Below are 19826 nucleotides of genomic sequence, written 5' to 3'. Positions count from 1 at the left end.
GTTGCAGAAACACACTGATGAGAAGAGGGCCCACATACACCACACACACACACATACACACACACACACAAACACACGCACACACACACACACACACACATACACACACACACACACACACACACACACACACACACACACACACACACACACACACACACACACAGCCGGCTCTGACAGTGTTAGAGCCCCAGGTGAGTATTTGGATTGTCGCACCACTTGACACTTTAATGAAAGAAGTTAAACATTGTAAACTATAGGAGGATAGTGTGTAATATCGTGCATGCTATCATTGCATTAGTTACATGTATCGCGTCATGAAATCAGGTGGTATTTATTCTATCAAGTTGTCAACTTGTCACTGACTGACTTCAGGGGGCGCAGTATATTTATTATTGAAACAAAAAATTATAAAACATTTTTTTTGGGGATGTTGTTACTGTAACCATGATTTGGAAAATGATGTCAGTATCATAATCTTCTGCAACAAACAAGAAAGGAAACCCTGCTCTGTTGTCACTGTGGAAGGCGCACTTCTGGAGAAAAAGAAAACAAAGCAAAAACGCGGTGCCCCCTGACATTTGTCGCTTGAGGCCACCCCCTATGTGACCTCAGACCCGGGGCGCCCCTGCACACACACATTCACACACACCAACCCATTCCAGAGCAGCTTTGTGATCTCCCCCTCTCTGATGTTTTCTTATTGTCTTGTCAGTGTCTGCATCGCTTTAGGGGATGTGTTTGTGTGTGTGTGTGTGTGTATTTCTGTCACTTTGTCACACACTAACACTGGTCTGCAGAGGAAGGACAGATAAGGAATTTCATGGGTCCCAAAAACAAGGGATGTGGATAAAAGAGAGGGAAAGGGGGACATGGAGACAGAGAAAGGGGAAGAGAGGGAGATGAGAGATGGGGAGGGGTGGAGAGAAAGATGAATAATTGGGGGAAAGAAAGATAGGGAGAGGGAAAGATGGGGAGACGTAGACGGGGAGACAGAGAGAGGAAGAGATGGGGAGGGGGGAAGATGGAGAGAGGGAGGTGAGGAGAGGGGGAGATGGAGAGTGGTAAAGAGGAAGAGAGGGAGAGATGGGGAGAGGAAGAGGGGGAGATGGAGAAAGGGAGGGATGAAGAGGGAAATGGACAGAGGGAGATGGGGGAGTGAGGGAGAGAGAGGGTGAGAGAGGGAGAGAGGAAGGCCTGGAGCGTCAGTACAGGAGGATAAGGTACTATATATAAGATGAGAAGTGCTGTGTCCGGAACACTTCAAAGAACTGACATTTAATTAATTGTCGCTAATCTGGCCTTTGTAGAAATGCAGTCGGCCCGCCTGCCGGGAGTCACAGACACACACACACAAACCCCCCACCCCGTTATGCCGTAGAGACTATCTAATAGCTATCTCATTCCCCTTTTAAAAACACTGACACCGCCACTGGGCTGAGCCGCTGAGCCTAGCTTTGGGGGCGGGGGCGGTCAGTGTAGGGGCCTCCTGCCGGATATGACACCTCCCTGAAGGGTGCTCCATTACCAACATGCCACGCCAAGGCCAAATGCTAATGCGCTAACTGCTAATGCCAGCCTCCCCAGGTTATGTGGGCAGACGTGCATGTGTGTGGTGTGGTGGAGGTGGTGGAGTGGGGGGGGGGGGGGAGGGGGTGGGGGCTGGAGGAGATGAGGGGGCTTGAAGTTGCATCAGAGTGAATGTTGGGGAAGAGAGAGGGAGGAGGAGGCAGGGAGGGAGGGAGGGAGAGAAGGGGGAAGCAGGGTGAAGTATAGAGAAAAACTGAAGTACAGATGGGGGGCGTAGAGTAGAGGGTAAAGCAGAGAGTGGGAAACCGAGATAAAATAGGATGGAGTGGGTGGGAAAGTGATGGGGTTGAGCAGAGAGAGACATATAGAGAGACAGAGAGAGAGAGAGAGAGAGAGAGAGAGAGATACACATAGACAGAGGGAAATGCAGGGTTAGGGAAGAAGCTAGAAGAGCATGACAAACCCCTCGAAGATATGACCCCTCTATACACACACATACACACACACAAACACACACACACACACACACACACACACACACACACACACACAGCTACAGATAAAAGTTAGGCAGCGCTGTCTATATGTGATTGTGTAAAGAGCACAAACAATATCATGCTGTTAATGTAACATTTATACAACCCTCAAATTATGTGTGTGTGTGTGTGTATGCACCACTGACACTGAGGTGTATGAAAAGAATGAGGAAGCTATTATGGAAGAGAATGGAGGGATGAAGAGGAGAGAACGAAAGCAAGATAGAGAGAGAGAGAAAGAGAGAGAGGGCGAGGGAGAGAGAGAGAGAGAGAGAGGGAGGGAGAGGGAGAGGGAGAGGGAGAGGGAGAGGGAGAGGGAGAGGGAGAGGGAGAGGGAGAGGGAGAGGGAGAGGGAGTCAGATGGCTGAGCGGTGAGGGAGTCGGGCTAGTAATCAGAAGGTTGCCGGATCGATTCCCTGACGTGCCACATGATGTTGTGTCCTTGGGCAAGGCACTTTACCCTACTTGCCTCGGGGGGGAATGTCCCTGTACTTACTGTAAGTCGCTCTGGATAAGAGCGTCTGCTAAATGACTAAATGTAAATGTAAATGTAGGGAGAGGGAGAGGGAGAGGGAGAGGGAGAGGGAGAGGGAGAGGGAGAGGGAGAGGGAGAGGGAGAGGGAGAGGGAGAGGGAGAGGGGAGTGGGTGATGAACAACTCTGGCAGAATCTTTTTTTCACGCAGAAAATTGCTTTCTGGATGATACGTTGTAATAGACAAACACACACAAACACACACACAATTGAGGGATGTCGCACACACACACACACACAGGCTTACACACATTCATGCACATAATAGAAAGATTTTGCACACACACACTCATCCACACAAGCACAATAGTTTGGATCTCATTTAGTCAGCGAGTGTGTGTCAGATGAGCAGTCCCCTATCTACCCTGCCGAAAGCAGGAGAGGAAATGTGAGTGAGAGAGAGAGAGAGAGAGAGAGAGAGAGAGAATGCTGGATGCGAAGCAGAGAGTACCCTCCCCCCCCCTCTCCCCCACAGAGCACCCAGCCCTTTTTCTCCAGTTTACACTGAGCTGTGGTATCCACTATAACACACACACACACACAAAAACAACATTACAACCCAGGAGGGGAATCAATGTGGGCCTGATTCTCTGGGTGTTTCCTGCTCTGTGCGGCTCAGGAAGACGGAGGACAATGTGAGGTGCAGTCGCTTATTCAGCGTCTGTGTGAGATTGGATGAGCGCACACTGAGTAATGCCAGCTAATCATATTAGCTCAATATGCCTACCTATGAATATCCAGGGACCTAAGAGCAGGCCAGAGGTCACATCGAGTTCATTGCATGTTTTCTGTGCAGTCATGATTGTGATGTGAAAGGTGCAGTGTTAATGACTGTGTTCTGGGATCTCCTTGGCTGTGGGCCAAGGCTGTGCACGGGCACCTGCATGGGGGGGGGGGTATCTAGCTGAGTGGTTGGAAGAACGCTAATAACTTTCTCCTGAGCGGCAGTGTGATAGCAGACACACGTCAACACAAGCACACACACGTACACACACAAATTGACAAGCGCAAAGGCACACGCAAGTGCATGGACACACGTGTTTGCATGCTTTGGCATGCCTGAAATACATGTGAACACACACTCTTACACACTCACACACGTCCACACACACTTACAGGTCATAGAAAAGTGGCTGTCATTTGATTGTTTGTTGCTGCTCAGGGCGAAAACAGCACCCAATTATCTGTCATTATATGCCAGACTGCTGATGGACACCTTCCAAGGTGTCCATGTGTGCGCGTGTGAGTGAGAGAGAGATAGATTGATGGTGATGTATATACAGTTCTGGCATGAGGAAACGGAGGGACATAGTGTCAAAGAGAAGAAAGAGAGACAGAGTGGTAAACAGATGGTTTCATACTCGTGTGATAATAGAGCAGCTAAATGGAGTCAGTGACCTTTCAGTGTTGTTTGGTAATTGAAGTCTCATTGAAGTGAGATGCACGTAGACTACAGTACAAACAGCCAGACTTACATCTAGCACCCAGGTGCACTTTGGCACAGGCTTAAACGGCACATAGGGAGATGATACCAAATGGCTTGATTTGTGCTTTACACTTCAATAACCAAAACCAAAAACTGTGTAAATACAGTTGAGTCTTAATCCCCAAAGTATACACTCATCCTCCAGTACCCCCCTATAATACATACTCCCTGTCTGTTTGCTTATTTACAGTGTATGTGTGTGTGCACATGTGTGTGTGTGTGTGTTAGAGAGAGAAAGTGACACTGAGCTGTCTCTTGACTGTATTCAGTTTTACAGCTATGCTGCCGTAATCCCCCTCCTAATCCACCATGTGTCTATGTGTGTGTGTGTATGTTCGTGTGTGTGTGTGTGTGTGTGTGTGTGAGTGGGTGTGTATAAGGCTGCATGACATGGCGTTTAGACTCTTAGCTGTCAGAAGCCTCATCTGTGTCCCACACCTTCCATGACTGAACAGATACCTTGCTAACCTCCCCCATCTGAAGCAACCTCACACCACACAATCAGCACACACACACACACACACACCTCACTACTGTGTGTGTGTGTGTGTGGGGGGGGGGGGGGATCCGTCTGACCCCAGATGCTGGGGGCTGACCCCCCTCATCACATTCAGTCTTTGTGTGTGACCTATACCATGCGTGTTCACTGATCAGTGATTCAGCAAAAAAAGAGGGGCTTCCATTCCCCGTGTCCTGCTCCGCCAGCAGAAGGGATGAGCCCACACGGTGCTCAGGAAGGGACTCCTGTCTCTCCTCCCACACAGCTCAGCCCCATCTGTGTGTGTGCGTGTCTGTGCGTGTGGCGGTGTGTGTGGGACTTTCTCTTCACCAAATCCCAAATTACATTGAACGGTACACATCTACACATCACTGATTCACTGACTCCAGGCTGCCATGCACACACACACACGGACGCACACACATGCATAGCCCAAAGGCACAAGCACTTCATTTCCTATTCCACCCACTAACTTATCGCTCCTCTTAGTCTCAGTCATATTAACAGTGAAGCATTTTCAACCTCCTGGCTTCAAAACACTCCACAGTCTCTATAGCAACCTTTCACAGCAGGGTAACCTTGGAGACCCATAGGTGTAACAGCAGTTGGGTACAAAAACAAACATTGCACCGCAAACAGACAGACAGACACACACAGACACACACACACGCACACACATGCACACACACACACAATCGCACACAGTCTAACAAAGCCCAAGCAGCAGGTAAAGTTTAAAAGAGAGATCCTCATCTTACCTTCATTCGTGGATAATTTTTTGAGAGTGGAGGGAGCTGAAGCTGAAATATCAAAACATATATTTCTAATTTACTGGAGGCTCTATTTTTACAACGCATACATTTATAAGACACCAAGCCATTATAGATTACGCTGTCGAAAACACTGACAATTTGTTTGGCCCGCTCAGTGTCAGTCAATGTCTCCATCTGTTGGAGAGATTTGATATTACATAGGCCTACATCAGGCAAAACGCGAGAGACTGGTTTCCCTTTGAGAATCTCAATAATCCCACACAAACTCATTTACTTTGAACGTGATTGATGTTAAAATAATTGGGAGTGAGAGACTGTATAGGTTTAATCATAAATCTATTTATAAGGTGTTCGATTAGGCTAACTATAAGCCTACGATAGCTTTATCATTCCAGAATTTATTTTTCTCGTTATCAAGTTTTGGAGAAGTGACTGGTCCACATGTATTAGGCTATTACGCCATTTTACCGCAACATCCACAAAACATATAACGCAGAAAATAAATGACAAGTCACGTAGGCCTATCCCACTTACAAAACGACGCACATTCCAGTTGTCCTGCGCTGCACATGGGCTAGGTCTGCATCTTTTAGCAACCTTTATCGCGATGAGCAATCGTTTTATTTTTAACCCGGTGATATTATTCTATGACACTTCTCTAACTGAAGCGGAAAGCTCAGCGATGCATTCGAGAGCAAGGCGTTCAATAATGTATCAGAACGAGCGTTTTAGAACGGCAAGAGAGCGACATCGGGGCTGGTTGACTGTCCGCCAACGCGGCTACTCCACCCCCATGGGGGCGAAGATGTTTGGTTAAACTTTCATCTCTCTCTCTCTCTCTCTCTCTCTCTCTCTCTCTCTCTCTCTCTCTCTCTCTCTCTCTCTCTCTCTCTCTCTCTATCTATCTCTCTCCCTCTCTCGCACACTCTCACCCTAGATTCCCTGCTCTGGACTGTTTAATCATGTTGCTCAAATGTATGTTCACAACAGTCATCATCTTCATCATCATCATCATGACTCACCTGTATCAACAGAGTGTCCTGCTGTGCTGCTTCATCCTTGGCAACGAAAGAAAGAAAAACTCCCCAGAATTCTCCTGAGGAAGAAGGGAAAGAGGAAGAGAGAGGAATAGTGTGAAGAGGATTGAATTCAGCTCTCAGTTCTCTGACGGAAAACTACTGTGCTGAACACTGTGTTTACATGTGTGGTCAGAGGCGTTGTTAGACATAACACTCTACTGGGGCACAGGCCCCTAATATCCCTTGCTGCGCACAATGCACTACTAGGCTATAGAAACTCCCCTTGCTTAACCCACTATACAACAATCACAGGGACGCCAGTTTGATATCAGCTTTGGCAGCAGGGACATCACTATTTAGCAAGCACGCACATTTTTTTTGCATTCATTTGAGCGCAAATACTGTTTTTTTGAGCTTCATGTTATATCGTTTTATGTTTTAGTCAAAATAAGATCATGTGAAGGCCTATCATTTACCTAAATTCTAACTTGTGTGCCGAGTGCGATACCTGGGGGGTATTCGAGAAAGCAGGTTATGTGACATACCCGGGTAAGTTAACTCTCTGACACCCAGCGTTGTAGCAACATTGCCAATAGGTTGCTGCAACATTGTGAATCAGCAGTTGGGTTAATTTACCTGGCTTTCTGGAATAGCCCCCTGGACCTGTGTCCGTGCTGCAGTGGACCTGTGTCCGTGCTGCCCTGGACCTGTGTCCGTGCTGCAGTGGACCTGTGTCCGTGCTGCCCTGGACCTGTGTCCGTGCTGCAGTGGACCTGTGTTCGTGCTGCAGTGGACCTGTGTCCGTGCTGCCCTGGACCTGTGTCCGTGCTGCAGTGGACCTGTGTCCGTGCTGCCCTGGACCTGTGTCCGTGCTGCAGTGGACCTGTGTCCATGCTGCCCTGGACCTGTGTCCGTGCTGCAGTGGACCTGTGTCCATGCTGCCCTGGACCTGTGTCCGTGCTGCTGTGGACCTGTGTCCGTGCTGCAGTGGCTATTTGGCAAGCTCAGAGGAGGATGCTGACATGGAATTCTGAATGCATATAGGGTTTGGGTTTTTGGTTCAACACTTTTACAAGTTGATTGGGATACTGCGTTAATTTTCCCGGATTATCAATCTAAATGAATGCACTCACTAATAAAGTAAATTGTTTAAACTTAAACTTTAGACTTGACTGGGGCACAGCTGATTTATACTGGGGCACGTGCCCCAGTAAAAAGGGTCTAACCACGCCCCTGTGTGTGGTGTAGGTTTATCCCCTCAAACTGATTGTGTTGCGTGTGTGGAGTGTGTGTGTGTGTGTGTGCGACATCCAATTCCTAGCTCCAGGTTCAACTGTAAAGTTTGTTTGTACCTAGGAAGGTCACGTCACACAGCCCAGCCTGGACATGCTTGAAAGTATTTCCCTCATCTCACGTTTATTTTCTACTTCTCTGGAAGCTTTTAGGGCTTTCAAAGTATCCATAAAGCGCAACCATGGGAGTTACTCTGTGTGGACAGAGAGAGAGGTCCAGAGGGTGACCTCGCGGTGTAGAAGAAGCTTTTCCATCTGATATATATTCACTGTGACAGACCCAGGGGTGACTTGAGGACGCCCAGATGTCACTCATCCATATTTTGTGCGCACGGTGAGTTAGGGCCACATCCGCTGGATGTGGTGGGGTGTCATTAGACAGAGTAGCCACAAGTTGGTGCTGTTATGCTGTTCCTCTAGTTATTCCACTTATCTAGAAAGGACAGAATGGTTCCTTTAAACTACTATGCTTCCCCTATAACCGTGTAAAAAGCAGCACACTTCAAAATGTCATCTTACACACTGGTGAGCACTAGTCTAGACAAGTCCAGCTACATACACAATCTAATTGTGATTAAACAGTAATTGAATGTGGTATACTACCACACTAAGTGATTCATTCTGTCTGGACTCCAACAGACTAGTCATCTGATGTCTGTGTGTGTTTATGTACATGTGTGTGTATACGTGCACTTGTGCGTTCATGTGTGTGTGTGCGTATGTGTGTGTGCGTACATATGTGTGTTTTCTTGTGCATGTGTTGGATCTGCTTGTTGCTCTATGCTGCCAGAGCATTGGGACTTATCATTTGGAGGTACAACAAATTACCCAGTAGTGCTCTTCTTTAAATACATATTAGGAGTTTCTGAGCTGGGAGCTAAGGTGAGAAAGAGAAAGACAAAGAAAGATGAAGAAAGATAGAGAGATACCAGGAAAAAGAGAATGAGATGAGATGTTATCTAACCGTGTCATATTAAGACCATGATTATACCCCCCAAACCCTCTTCATATTGGTCTCATTTACTGTGAAGCCGGAAGACAATCATGAAAACATGTCACGCTCAGTGGGGACCAAATGCAGCTAACATGTATCTCTCAGACCCAATCACTTATTATAATCAAAATCAAATCAGAGCTGCTGTGCTGATGTCCACACAGACCGATATCATGGACACCTGTGTGGTCATCCAATTTTTATGTGCGAAGATAAACAAGAGAAAAAACGAAGAATACAAAAACAAATATAGGTTTTTCCTTCTAAGAGAAGAGAAGATAAGTCAATGATTTTCCTTATTTATGACCATGCTGGGATTATACATTACATTTGAGTTTGAGTTCCCTAATAGTCCTGTCTAGACCTCGATAAGACCTCCTGGTTTTGATTAGGTCAGAAAGGTTGAGTATTCTCACCTCATTGGGATTGGAATGTAGGGATCACCATGAACACTCCTACTGAGACTAGAGAAGTTTCTGAGTGCCTTTCCCTCTGTGCCCTCTTAACCAAAGTGACCCATTTTATCACAGAGAGAACTCACCCACCTCTGACGCTGGCCCAAATACTTTCACAGGAAAGGGAATATGCATAAATTTCATTAAAATGGGGGAAATCTTTGGCATGAATGACAATTTCTATCATTTTCTTTCGTTCCCAACTGTTTGTCCTTCCTGGGTCAGCCTTCAGTCTTCCCAGGGAAAATGTCATCATGATGGTGGCGGAATTACAAGAATATAAATGAACCCTCGTCAGAAAGGACACTTTGCTTTGAAAACATGTTTTGCCTCGGTGTGGGACAGAGAATGTGGGGAGTCAGGGTTATTTCAAGTCTATCCATACTTATACGGAATTATTATTTCTGAAACAACCTTGAAAAACGTTTGATACAAACGTTTGGCGCGAGCTGTGTGCCTTCTCGACAAGATGAATATATGATCTAAGCTGACAGTGTGCAAGGATACAAACACATGTAAAAGCACCTGCTTATTCTCTTCATGCCTGGTTTCGGCTTGTACCAACATGGAATTGTAATGAGTCTCAACCACTGTAAGAACTGGATTCAGCCCACTAGAAAGTAAGTGGCTTCATTCAGCCTGTGTGTGTGTTTGTGTGTGTGTGTGTGCCTGTGTGTGCTGTGCGTGTGTGTGTGTGTATATGTGTTCTGGAGCATCTGCTGTCACCCCGCCGGTAAAATCCAGGATCATAACTCAGTCTGCTGAGAAGCAGTCACTAATAGGACACACACACACACGCACACACACGTACACACAGAAACACAAACCTACATACCAGTATACACACGCACAAATACACACACACACACACAGACGCGTCAGAGTATGGATGAGCTATGGCCTTATTACCAAGCCTATCCCAGAGTCTCTAATAGCTAGTGTCCTCCCATGAAGCTGCCTATAGTATACACCACTTTTTCTCCTCGATCAACACACCTCTCTTCTCTCAATCTATCTTCCCTCTCTTCACCTCATCCTTGCCTTCATTACTTCCCCTTCTAGCTCAAACCCTCCCACCTCAGAGAGAGAGAGAGAGAGAGAGAGAGAGAGAGGGATAGGAGGGTAGATAGAGAGACAGAGAAACCTACAGGGAGGCAGAGGCACGGAGAACGAAAAGGAGGCAGGAAGGAGACAGAGGTGCGACAGAGGTGCGGCAGAGGTGGACGAAAACTGGGAAAGGAGCAGAGAGAGAGAAGGAGTGGTGGGGGTGGAGGAGAGGGCACCCACAGGAAGATGGAGGAGAGGAGACAGAGATGGATGGAGGAGGGGAAGGGTGAGGCGTAATGGTATAGTATGTCAGGGTTTTTACGATGGGACCCGGTCCCATGAATGGATGGCTGTGAGGATGTGTGAAAGGAGCCTCCAGCACACTGTCAGCATGCTGCCGTAGGATGGGCCTGACCAAGTAACACACGCTCCAAATGCTGCATATCAGCATCGTGTGTGTGTGCACATGAGAAATTGCTTTTCTCTCATTGCATCCCTAGATGTATCTTAGGGAGTGTGCGTATGAGTGTATGTGTGCGCAAGCGCAGGACTATGCTAAAGATGTTATCAATTAACCTTTTGCCTGTAGAGAGCCTTTTCTTTAAGCCCAGGGCTGTCAGTTTACATTATGCTTCTTATATAATCATAGGTTGCAAAAGGACCGTATCGATCGATCGATTGCTCAACTGGTCTGTCTGTCTGTCTGTATATCTGTTCAGTTCCAGTGAGGAGAAACATCTCTGAACATCAAATGGAATAATTCAAACATCCCCTGAACGTCGCCAACTGGAATGATATCACTGACCTGGCTGGTATGAATGACATTGAACACACACACGCACACACACACACATACAAAAACACACACACACACTTGTGCACACACACAGAAACGCACATATACATGCACACAGTACACACAGTACACACAGTACACACACAGCGCAGGCCAACACAGCAGATGGGCCAGCAGTAGAGTAGCATATGACTCCTGCCCCAGAGAAGAGTTCCAGTGCTCAGCAGCCAAACAGCACTGGTAATGAGCCCTCTCTCACCAGGCCCCACTGAGGTGCAGCCAACGCAGGGGAATCACACACACACACATACACACACATACATGCACATACACACACACACACATACAAGTGGACACACACCCACAAGCACACACAGGTGCATGCGCACGTACTCATGCATGCATGCGCACACACAAACGCCTAAGCAGCTAATCCTAAACAGGCAAAACAGCTGATGCAAGATCCACACACACACAGACACACACACACGCACACACACACACACACACACACACACACACACACACACACACACACACACACACACACACACACACACACACACACACACACACACACACACACAGCTACATATTTATGCACTTTTGGCCAGTTTGTGTTCATGCCTGTCTGCCTACCTGTCTGTCCATCTGCCTAACAGCCTGCCTGCCTGCCTGCCTGCCTGCCTGCCTGCCTGCCTGCCTGCCTGCCTGCCTGCCTGCCTGCCTGCCTGCCTGCCTGCCTGCCTGCCTGCCTGTCTGTCTGTCTGTCTGCCTGTCTGCCTGTCTGTCTGCAAGTCTGTCCTGAGAGTCTGAGAGTCTGTAGGGGGAGGAAGGAGGGGCGGTGGGTCCCTTAGTCATCCTAATCCTGCTCTATCATCCTCTAGATTCCATTTCTTCGACTGGCTTCCTTTGAAGATTTGGTTTGTGCTCTTTGTCTTTCACGCACCTTTCAAGCCACAGACATTAAGATCCGACAGGGATAGATGGGTGGAAAAGATAGCCGAGACAAAGGATGAGAGATTTTCCTCTTTGTGTTTGTGTGTATCTGAAGGAGGGTGCGGCAGTTTGAATTTGGTTACACAAAGCAAACAGAGAGACAGAGATAGAGGGAACAGATCAAAGGAGAGACGACAGGGACACACTTCCACACGCTCTTTCTCCTACCTTGGACGTGTCCAGATGAGTTCACTGTGGAGAGAAGAAGGGAGGGAGAGAGAGAGGGGGGGGAGAAGGGAGGGAGAGAGAGGGGGGGAAGAGAGCGGGAACAGGGTTACTCAACAGTATAGGCACAAACAGATTCAGGTGGAATCCTTTAGGGACCCTATGTCTCAAAGTCACAACACTCCTTAGAAGTGCCATAACGCACGCGCACGCACACACACACACACATATGCAGGTGGAAGATATTTGAGTCAGAATCCTGCTTGTGTTCTTTCAGGTAGCAGTTGGGAGTTTGTACTCTGACAGACACAAAGTAAAGCACATGATGAGCAGACTCATGATCCAGAACATCACACAACAAAGGGTCAGGAGGGTTGGCACCATTCTCTCTCGGAGCTCTGCCCATCCTGCCAGATCTATGCTTTGCCAAGATAAATGGAATCCTCCATAACCTTAAATCAATGATACCCATATGACTGGAAGATACAAGGTTTAACTCACTGTGGCCAGCCAGTGGTCTAGGAATGATGTACTCCCCTGTCTCCTCCCAACATTTCTTAAAACTGATTTCCCCTGACCCCCCCCCCCCCCCCCCCCATCCCTCCATAGACCAGAGTCTGGGGTCTGGGCCATGGTACTCTCCTTTCCTCCCTCACTAATGTGTGACCTACTTGGGCTTGCTTTGCTCACCCCTGCAGTACTAACAGGTACACAGCAGTTAGAGGAGGGAAATGAGGAGTGGGCATGCACACACACACACACACACACACACACACACGCTCACAAATTGTGCACGCACAGACTAATGCATCAGGGAAAATACACACAAACACACACACACCAGGGTCTTCATTAGAGAGGAACAGATAGATTACCTTCCCTAAGGAGACATTGACCAGCAAGGGCCATTGATCTACTGAGCTAAGCAAATCTGTGTGTGTGTGTGTGTCTGTGTGTGTGTGTGTGTGTCTGTGTAAGCATGAGAAGTAGCCTACTGATAGAGTCTCTAAGCTGTTGGAGTAAGCACAGTAAATCTAGTCCAGTTGTGTTTAATGTAGAACAAAGGAACGCCTGTGACATATTCATTAGTTCTCATTACTCAGGCTCATCAATACTGACACACACACACACACACACACACACACAAGCACACACCTTACATTAGTCTCTCAGTGTGACAACAAATAGCTGTTACAATCTGTTTTAATGTCACTTGACCGTGAAGGTTAACAAATAAACCCACGTGGGATCATGATCTATGATCACCCCGTGATCCTGACTCACCAACACACCAATAGAAATGAACTATCAAGCACCAATGGAAAGCTATTTCCGTGACACCACGACTAAGAAACATGGTTGGATTCTTTTAGACCAAACAGCGCTTCGACAACAGTGCTTAAACACATGGACATGCTGTGTGTGGGAGATATTCCATGTTAAGTCAACACAGGTCATGTCGAGGTGTCGGCCTGTCAGACACTGGGGTTGTCATACCTGCTCTCCTTCCATAGTTTGAGTCCTTTGATGTCGATTAGGGTTTTATTGGCTAAATCTTGCGCCTGTCGGATAGTTCTTCTTATGGTTTGTGTGTAAACACTGGCTTGTCCTGTTAGTGTGAAGATAATGAAGGATGTTTCATCATCGGTTCTGGAGGATATGTGTGTGTGTGAGAGAAGGTTCTGGAGGATGTGTGTGTGTGAGAGAAGATTCTGGAGGCTGGCCAAGCCCTTTATGTGTGCTCTGCCCCTCGAAAGCAGCTTGTGGTTTCATCAGTAATGAGTCCATTTGCAAGCCTAATGAGTGTATGAGTGGCCGACAGACACGAACTGTGTGTGTATGAATGTGTGTGTCTGTGGGTGTATGTGTGCGTATGTGTGTGTGTCTGAGTGTGTGTCGCGCTAGACTGGAGCACATTCAAGTTCATAAAGTGGACACACTCAATGTGTGCTTGACACAAACACACACACTATCTGTATTCAGTCACAAAAACTAATATAAACACACAACACAAACATACACACACACATTTACTCACACTGAGGTAAAGATAAGCACTGTGTATACGGATATTATTTACAACGTTGATACAAAATAAGTTTAATTACCACAATAATTGATTTGAGCGTTCACATTTTTGGTACAGAATGCAGGGATAACACCATGCATGTGCGTGTGGGTGTGTGTGTCTTCAGCAGTTACTGGCAAGCTCACATGGAGATAATGAAATCACCCAGTCGTGTCATTAATTACTGTTTTACACCTGCTTGTCTCAGCTAATTAAACATGCTGACACACACAAACATTCAAGACACAAAACAGATACATATAGTTCTCCACACTTACATAACAATGTGCACAGGCACACATGTATACACATATGCAAGCACAAACACGTGCATGTACACACATACACACACACAAACACCTTGCACACAGCTCACACACAACTCACACACCAACAGGCACAAGACGATGCCAGTGGTGTTACCGCTTAACAACGATAACAAGTTTCCAATGTGTCTTAGTCAGAAATACTCTCTCATTCTCACCCTGGAGTGGTGCTATAGCAGTGCTAAACACAGTATGACACACAAGACAGTGTCGGGAGGGGGGTTCTCTCTCCCGCTCTTCCTCTCTCCGTCTCTGTCTCTCTCTCCATGTCTGTCTTTCTCTCCCTCCATCTCCATCATCCTCCTCTCAACAGGGGTACTTTCTATACCGTGAAGTCACGGAGCTCTGTTATGAAAGTCATCACTCACGAGCGGCCTCAACGCTAAAGACGCCACTCAGTGACCATGAACCTTACCTTTCTTTCTCTCTCTCTCTCTCTCTCTCTCTCTCTCTCTCTCTCTCTCTCTCTCTCTCTCTCTCTCCTCTCTCTTCTCTCTCTCTCTCTCTCTCTCCTCTATCCCCCCCCCCCCCCCCCTCCCTCCCTCCCTCCCTCCCTCCCTCCCTCCCTCCCTCCCTCCCTCCCTCCCTCCCTCCCTCCCTCCCTCCCTCTCTCTCTCTCGGTCTCCCACTTGCTTGTTTCACTTTTACTCTTTCGCTCACTCAATCCACCTGCTTGGGCCTACATTTGCCGGAGCCAATGTGCTCAGCTGGAAGCTAAAAGCCTGGAGCAGGTGGGGAGCCCAAGTGAGGAGATGTTGGGGACATCAAGTGTCTCCACAAGTTGTTTATCTGACAGCAATGACCACCTCTTCCCTCTTAAAAAATCCTGTTCTAAAGAACTCAATGTCTCATATCACACCTCTCTAATTTGATGGTTGGATGAACAAAGGAAATTATCATAATCCTAAAATGATTCAAGAGATACAGGATGTTGGTTGAATTAAACATTAAATTCCACTTCAAACAATTATCAATTTTGATGGCATCTAGCAACAGAGCAAACACTGGCCAATTAGGAAGGGTCCTCTCCCCTAAAACAGTTGGCTGTTAAAGTCCACTCTCAGTATCCCCTCCTTTATCTCTCTTTATTTCTCCTTTCTTTCTCTCTTTCTCTCGCCTGCTTTCTCATATTCTCTAATTTTCTTTCTCTTATTCTCCCCGCTTTCTTGCTCTTTCTTTCTTTCTTTCTCTCTCTCTCTCTCTCTCTCCTCTCTCTCTCTCTCTCTCTCTCTCTCTCTCTCTCTCTCTCTCTCTCTCTCTCTCTCTCACACTCACACACACACTCAGAGGGAGAGGATAGAGCATATGGCTATTACTCTGGCTTTGAAGAGGTGCTTTGAAGCTGTGGCGTCTGTATCGATCTGCTCTCTGATGATCTCAGCAAGCCAGAGCCTGACGATTATCTGTCGCTTTATTTCAAACAGACGGAGACGGAGAGGAGCTTATACTCTCCATCACTCACTCTCTTAAACACGCACACACACACACACACACCGGGGCAACGCACTGAGCTTAAACACGTCAACCTCAGATTTTAGGATGAGGTTTGAATCTGAGGGAGGGGATACAGATGCCTTGCTGAGGTGATGAAACCTGTGTATGTGTGCGAGTTTGTGTGTGTGTGTGTGTGTGTGTATGTGTGTGTGTGAAAGAAGACTATTCAGCGATAGCAAACACCTGGCTCTGCAGTGTTGTATATTTATCTTTTTTATATTTCATGATATGTACATACACAGTATAAAATGTGTGTATCCCTGTTTCCTGAAAATGGCAAACTTAGGTATGCTGTTTAAGACTCAAAATCAGTTTGTGTGTATGTGTGTTCTTGGGAAATGGGAAAGAGTTTCTTTAGCCCCACAGGAATGAGAGGGGAGACAGAAAAAGCTGAAGTGACATGAAATGTTAATGAGATGCCCAAAGCTAGATAACCTCATAAAGAAGGTTGATTTAGAACCACACTGAGGTTCAATGGAATAATGAACCACATCCAAAACACAAACACACACACATGCACTCACACACACATGCAGTCACACACACATACACACACACACACACACACACACACACACACACACACACACACACACACACACACACACACACTCACACACACACACACACACACACACACACACACACACACACACACACACACACAAGCTTCTGTATAGCAGCCATGCAGGAACTGACTCAAGCTGACTGGCATGCTGACAATGAAAGACTGCAGGCCATTTGTACCATTATGATGCTGACATTCAACACTTGCGACTGTGAGATGAAAATGCTGCTCGCTATTACCCACGAACATGTGTGTGATATGGCTCACACATATGTGAGAGGGTCTCCTTTGTACATACAGCAAAGGACATGCACACACAATCCTATACCCACACACACGCACATGGGAGTTCACACACTTACAGTAACACTCACTTGAGCACATTTGAGATAAATGCCATCCTTCACAACATGTTTAGAAATGGGATTTGAGCCCAAGGCGTTTCAGGGTGGACGGCACGCTAGTGGGGTTGTTTAACTCACCCTAAACACATCCAGATCTGAGACCATGTTCCCTTATTGCCGTGTAGAAATAACCTGTCTGTAGTAGGTCTTCCTGAGAGGCCACAGGGTCGCTGAGACAGAGGGACTCGTCGCTTGTAGCGATGCAATTCCGCCTAACGCCTATGGCCTCACTCTGTTATGATATCATGTTGCACGGAGTGTGTTTGTGTGTGGGCGCGCACATATGTGTCCTCATTAAGCTACTCTCTGTGTCTCTGTCCCCCAGGGAGTATTGATCACACACACACACACACACACACACACATAGAACACACACACACACAGCTGGCTAATTGCAGAGTGGCAAGCTCCGGTGTTGATGTGGTGCCAGTGTTTGTTTATTCATGCATCAAGACCATGTAGGGACGTGCCACCACGTTGACCTTTGTCCCCTTCCTGAGAGTGACCCCTCGCTGTGCCAGCTTGTCAGTTCACAGTTTTTCCCAGTATGTGTTTTTCCCAACAGTGCCTTCCGGAACACCTTCTATTGTTAGATAGTTATAGAGTATAGAAAGGGGTCTGTGAGGGACTCAAACCCCAGCCCCCCTCCACCAAGAGCACTGCTAATCACTTCACTCCTCTAGTGGCAATCAATCCATCACATTTCTTTCTATATGTCACATGGTGTAAAAAATGTAATCAAGTTTGATTCATTAGACAAGGTGAACGATGGAGAGAGAGAGAGAAAAAGAGAGAGAGAGAAAGAAAGAAAGAACGAAAGAGAGAGAAAATGATCCGACGAAAAATCAAATAAATATAAGTCAGTTGATTTGAGTGTTCCTACTTCATGTTTAAAGGTTGTTGGAACAGTTGATTTAGCAGAAGCATTATGTTCATAACTTACAAAATGAATGACATGATCTATTGGCACTGGGATGATGCATGAGTGTGGATGTGTGTGTATGTGTGTGTATGTGTCAGTGTGTTCCCATCCGTGACACAGATTGAACGCGTCTCTCTCCGGGAGAGTGTCACCCTAATTTGTAGCCGTGTCCAAAATCCTCCATCATTGAGTTAATCAACACACACCTGCCACCTGCCCTGCTTCTGTGGGGTGCATGGTGCTTCTTGCATGGTGTGTGTGTGTGTGTGTGTCACAGAGAGTGTGCGTGTGTGTCTGCCAACCAGCAGTCTCATTCAGCGGTAATCCTGACTCAGCATTGATAATGACCCATTAGCTCCGACCCCCCTCTGCTACACACACACGCATGCAAACACACACACTCACACACATACAAACACAAGTTAATTGTGGAGTCTGTGGTATTGACAAAGAAATGGCTTATGTGCTGTGGTTTAAAATAAATGGTCAAGTCACCAAGAACATTTTCCTCTCCTCTTGGAAAAATGTGCTTATTTTTGTGTGTGTGTGTTTGAGTATGTTTGAGTGTGGTTGTGTGTGTTTGTGTGTTTGTGAGAGCACCTCAGACACAGAGTCTGTGTCTGAGAGTTTCTTACAGGAGTTTTCTCAGACAGGTCGGAGTGCCGGTAGAACAGGGTGTATCCAGACTCCAGTCTAACAGTACAATGATGTGACCACTGCTGCTGCACGCGACAGCTGCTGCACATCTCCTAGCTTCTCCCTCCTCTCATACTCATTCCCTTTCTCCCCTCCTCCCTCCTTCTCTTTTCTCCTCCCTCCTTCACTGCACTTCTCCTCTCATTGTTACCTCTCCTCCTCTCTCTTCTTTCCTTCAATCATCCTCATGTCCTCTCTCTCCGCCCCTCCCGCTCACTCATCTTCTTTCGTTCCCTTTTGTTGTCTTCCTCCTCTCCTCTCCTCAAAACCAGCATGAGATTTCAGCAACATTCACCCGTTCACATCTGTTGCAACACTACAGTAGGCCTACATATGCCAGGGGCCTGGTTTTCAAATCAAACACGATGAACATTGAATAAATAGCCTTTATTAGAATACAGGTAAATTCCATTTTCTGGTAGGCTTTTAAATCGTTTTCCCTCTCCTCTTATCTATGGCTTTCTCTTCCTCTTCCTCCCTCTATCTTTCTCTTTGACATGAGAGACGGGAGTGATCGGTGGTCTGCTGACAGGGTATAGGGTAAGGGTGAAAGGTCATATGTCAGGGGGTCAGAACCACAGTCAGCAGTGTGTGACCCCCCCATAGACCATGGGAGGCACCGCACTTTCTCGAATACTCTAGTGTGTGTGTGTGTGTGTGTGTGTGTGTGTGTGTGTGTCTGCAAGCCAAGCATGTGTGTTGGAGTCCACAATGCGCACCATATGTGAGTGTGTCTGTGTCTACAAAGTGTGTGTGTATGTGTGTGTACTTGTGTGCGTCTAAGCCCCACATCTTGACAGACAAGGGCAGTAGGACTTGGAGTCCGTCTGGATGGGACAATGTCAATCCCTGCACCAAAGGGTTAGGAACCCTGATCCCATCCTCTCTCTGTGGAGTGATGGTGTTATTCTTTTCACTTCCCTCATCCCTCAGGATTGTCTGTATATATCCATCCATCTAAATATTCGGATCGCACATCTTACATATAAATGTTCTATTGATCCATTTTGACGTTCCACAATAGCTTGTTTCTCTGCATGGATAGATATTCTGAATCATCCCATCAAAATCACACCGTAAGCATTGTAAACAACATTTGGTGTCACTTTTCTTTTCCTGAACAGGATGATGTGTGATAGTCCGGTTGTTTGTGTCCAACAAAATTCTCTCCACCTGGTTTCACAGCACACATATTACCAGACTAACTGCCAACGGTTCATTGCC

General features: G+C 46.8%; 1 protein-coding gene across 1 annotated transcript in view; it reads right to left on the bottom strand.

Moving 5' to 3' along the window:
• ptprdb (protein tyrosine phosphatase receptor type Db) overlaps positions 1–19826 on the bottom strand; it is a 79523-nt gene that overhangs the window by 49868 nt on the left and 9829 nt on the right. Inside the window, exons 3-5 of the mRNA XM_047044443.1 lie at positions 12128–12151; positions 6380–6453; positions 5343–5384 (exon numbers count right to left, since the gene is read on the bottom strand). The gene's annotated coding sequence lies outside the window, so the exon portion shown is untranslated. The remainder of the gene's footprint in view (positions 1–5342; positions 5385–6379; positions 6454–12127; positions 12152–19826) is intronic.

Source organism: Hypomesus transpacificus, chromosome 22 (genome assembly GCF_021917145.1).
Source record: "Hypomesus transpacificus isolate Combined female chromosome 22, fHypTra1, whole genome shotgun sequence".
In the NCBI taxonomy this organism is placed as follows: Eukaryota; Metazoa; Chordata; class Actinopteri; order Osmeriformes; family Osmeridae; genus Hypomesus; species Hypomesus transpacificus.
Note: the sequence above shows the minus strand (reverse complement) of the source record. Positions and strands in the feature narration are given on the sequence as shown.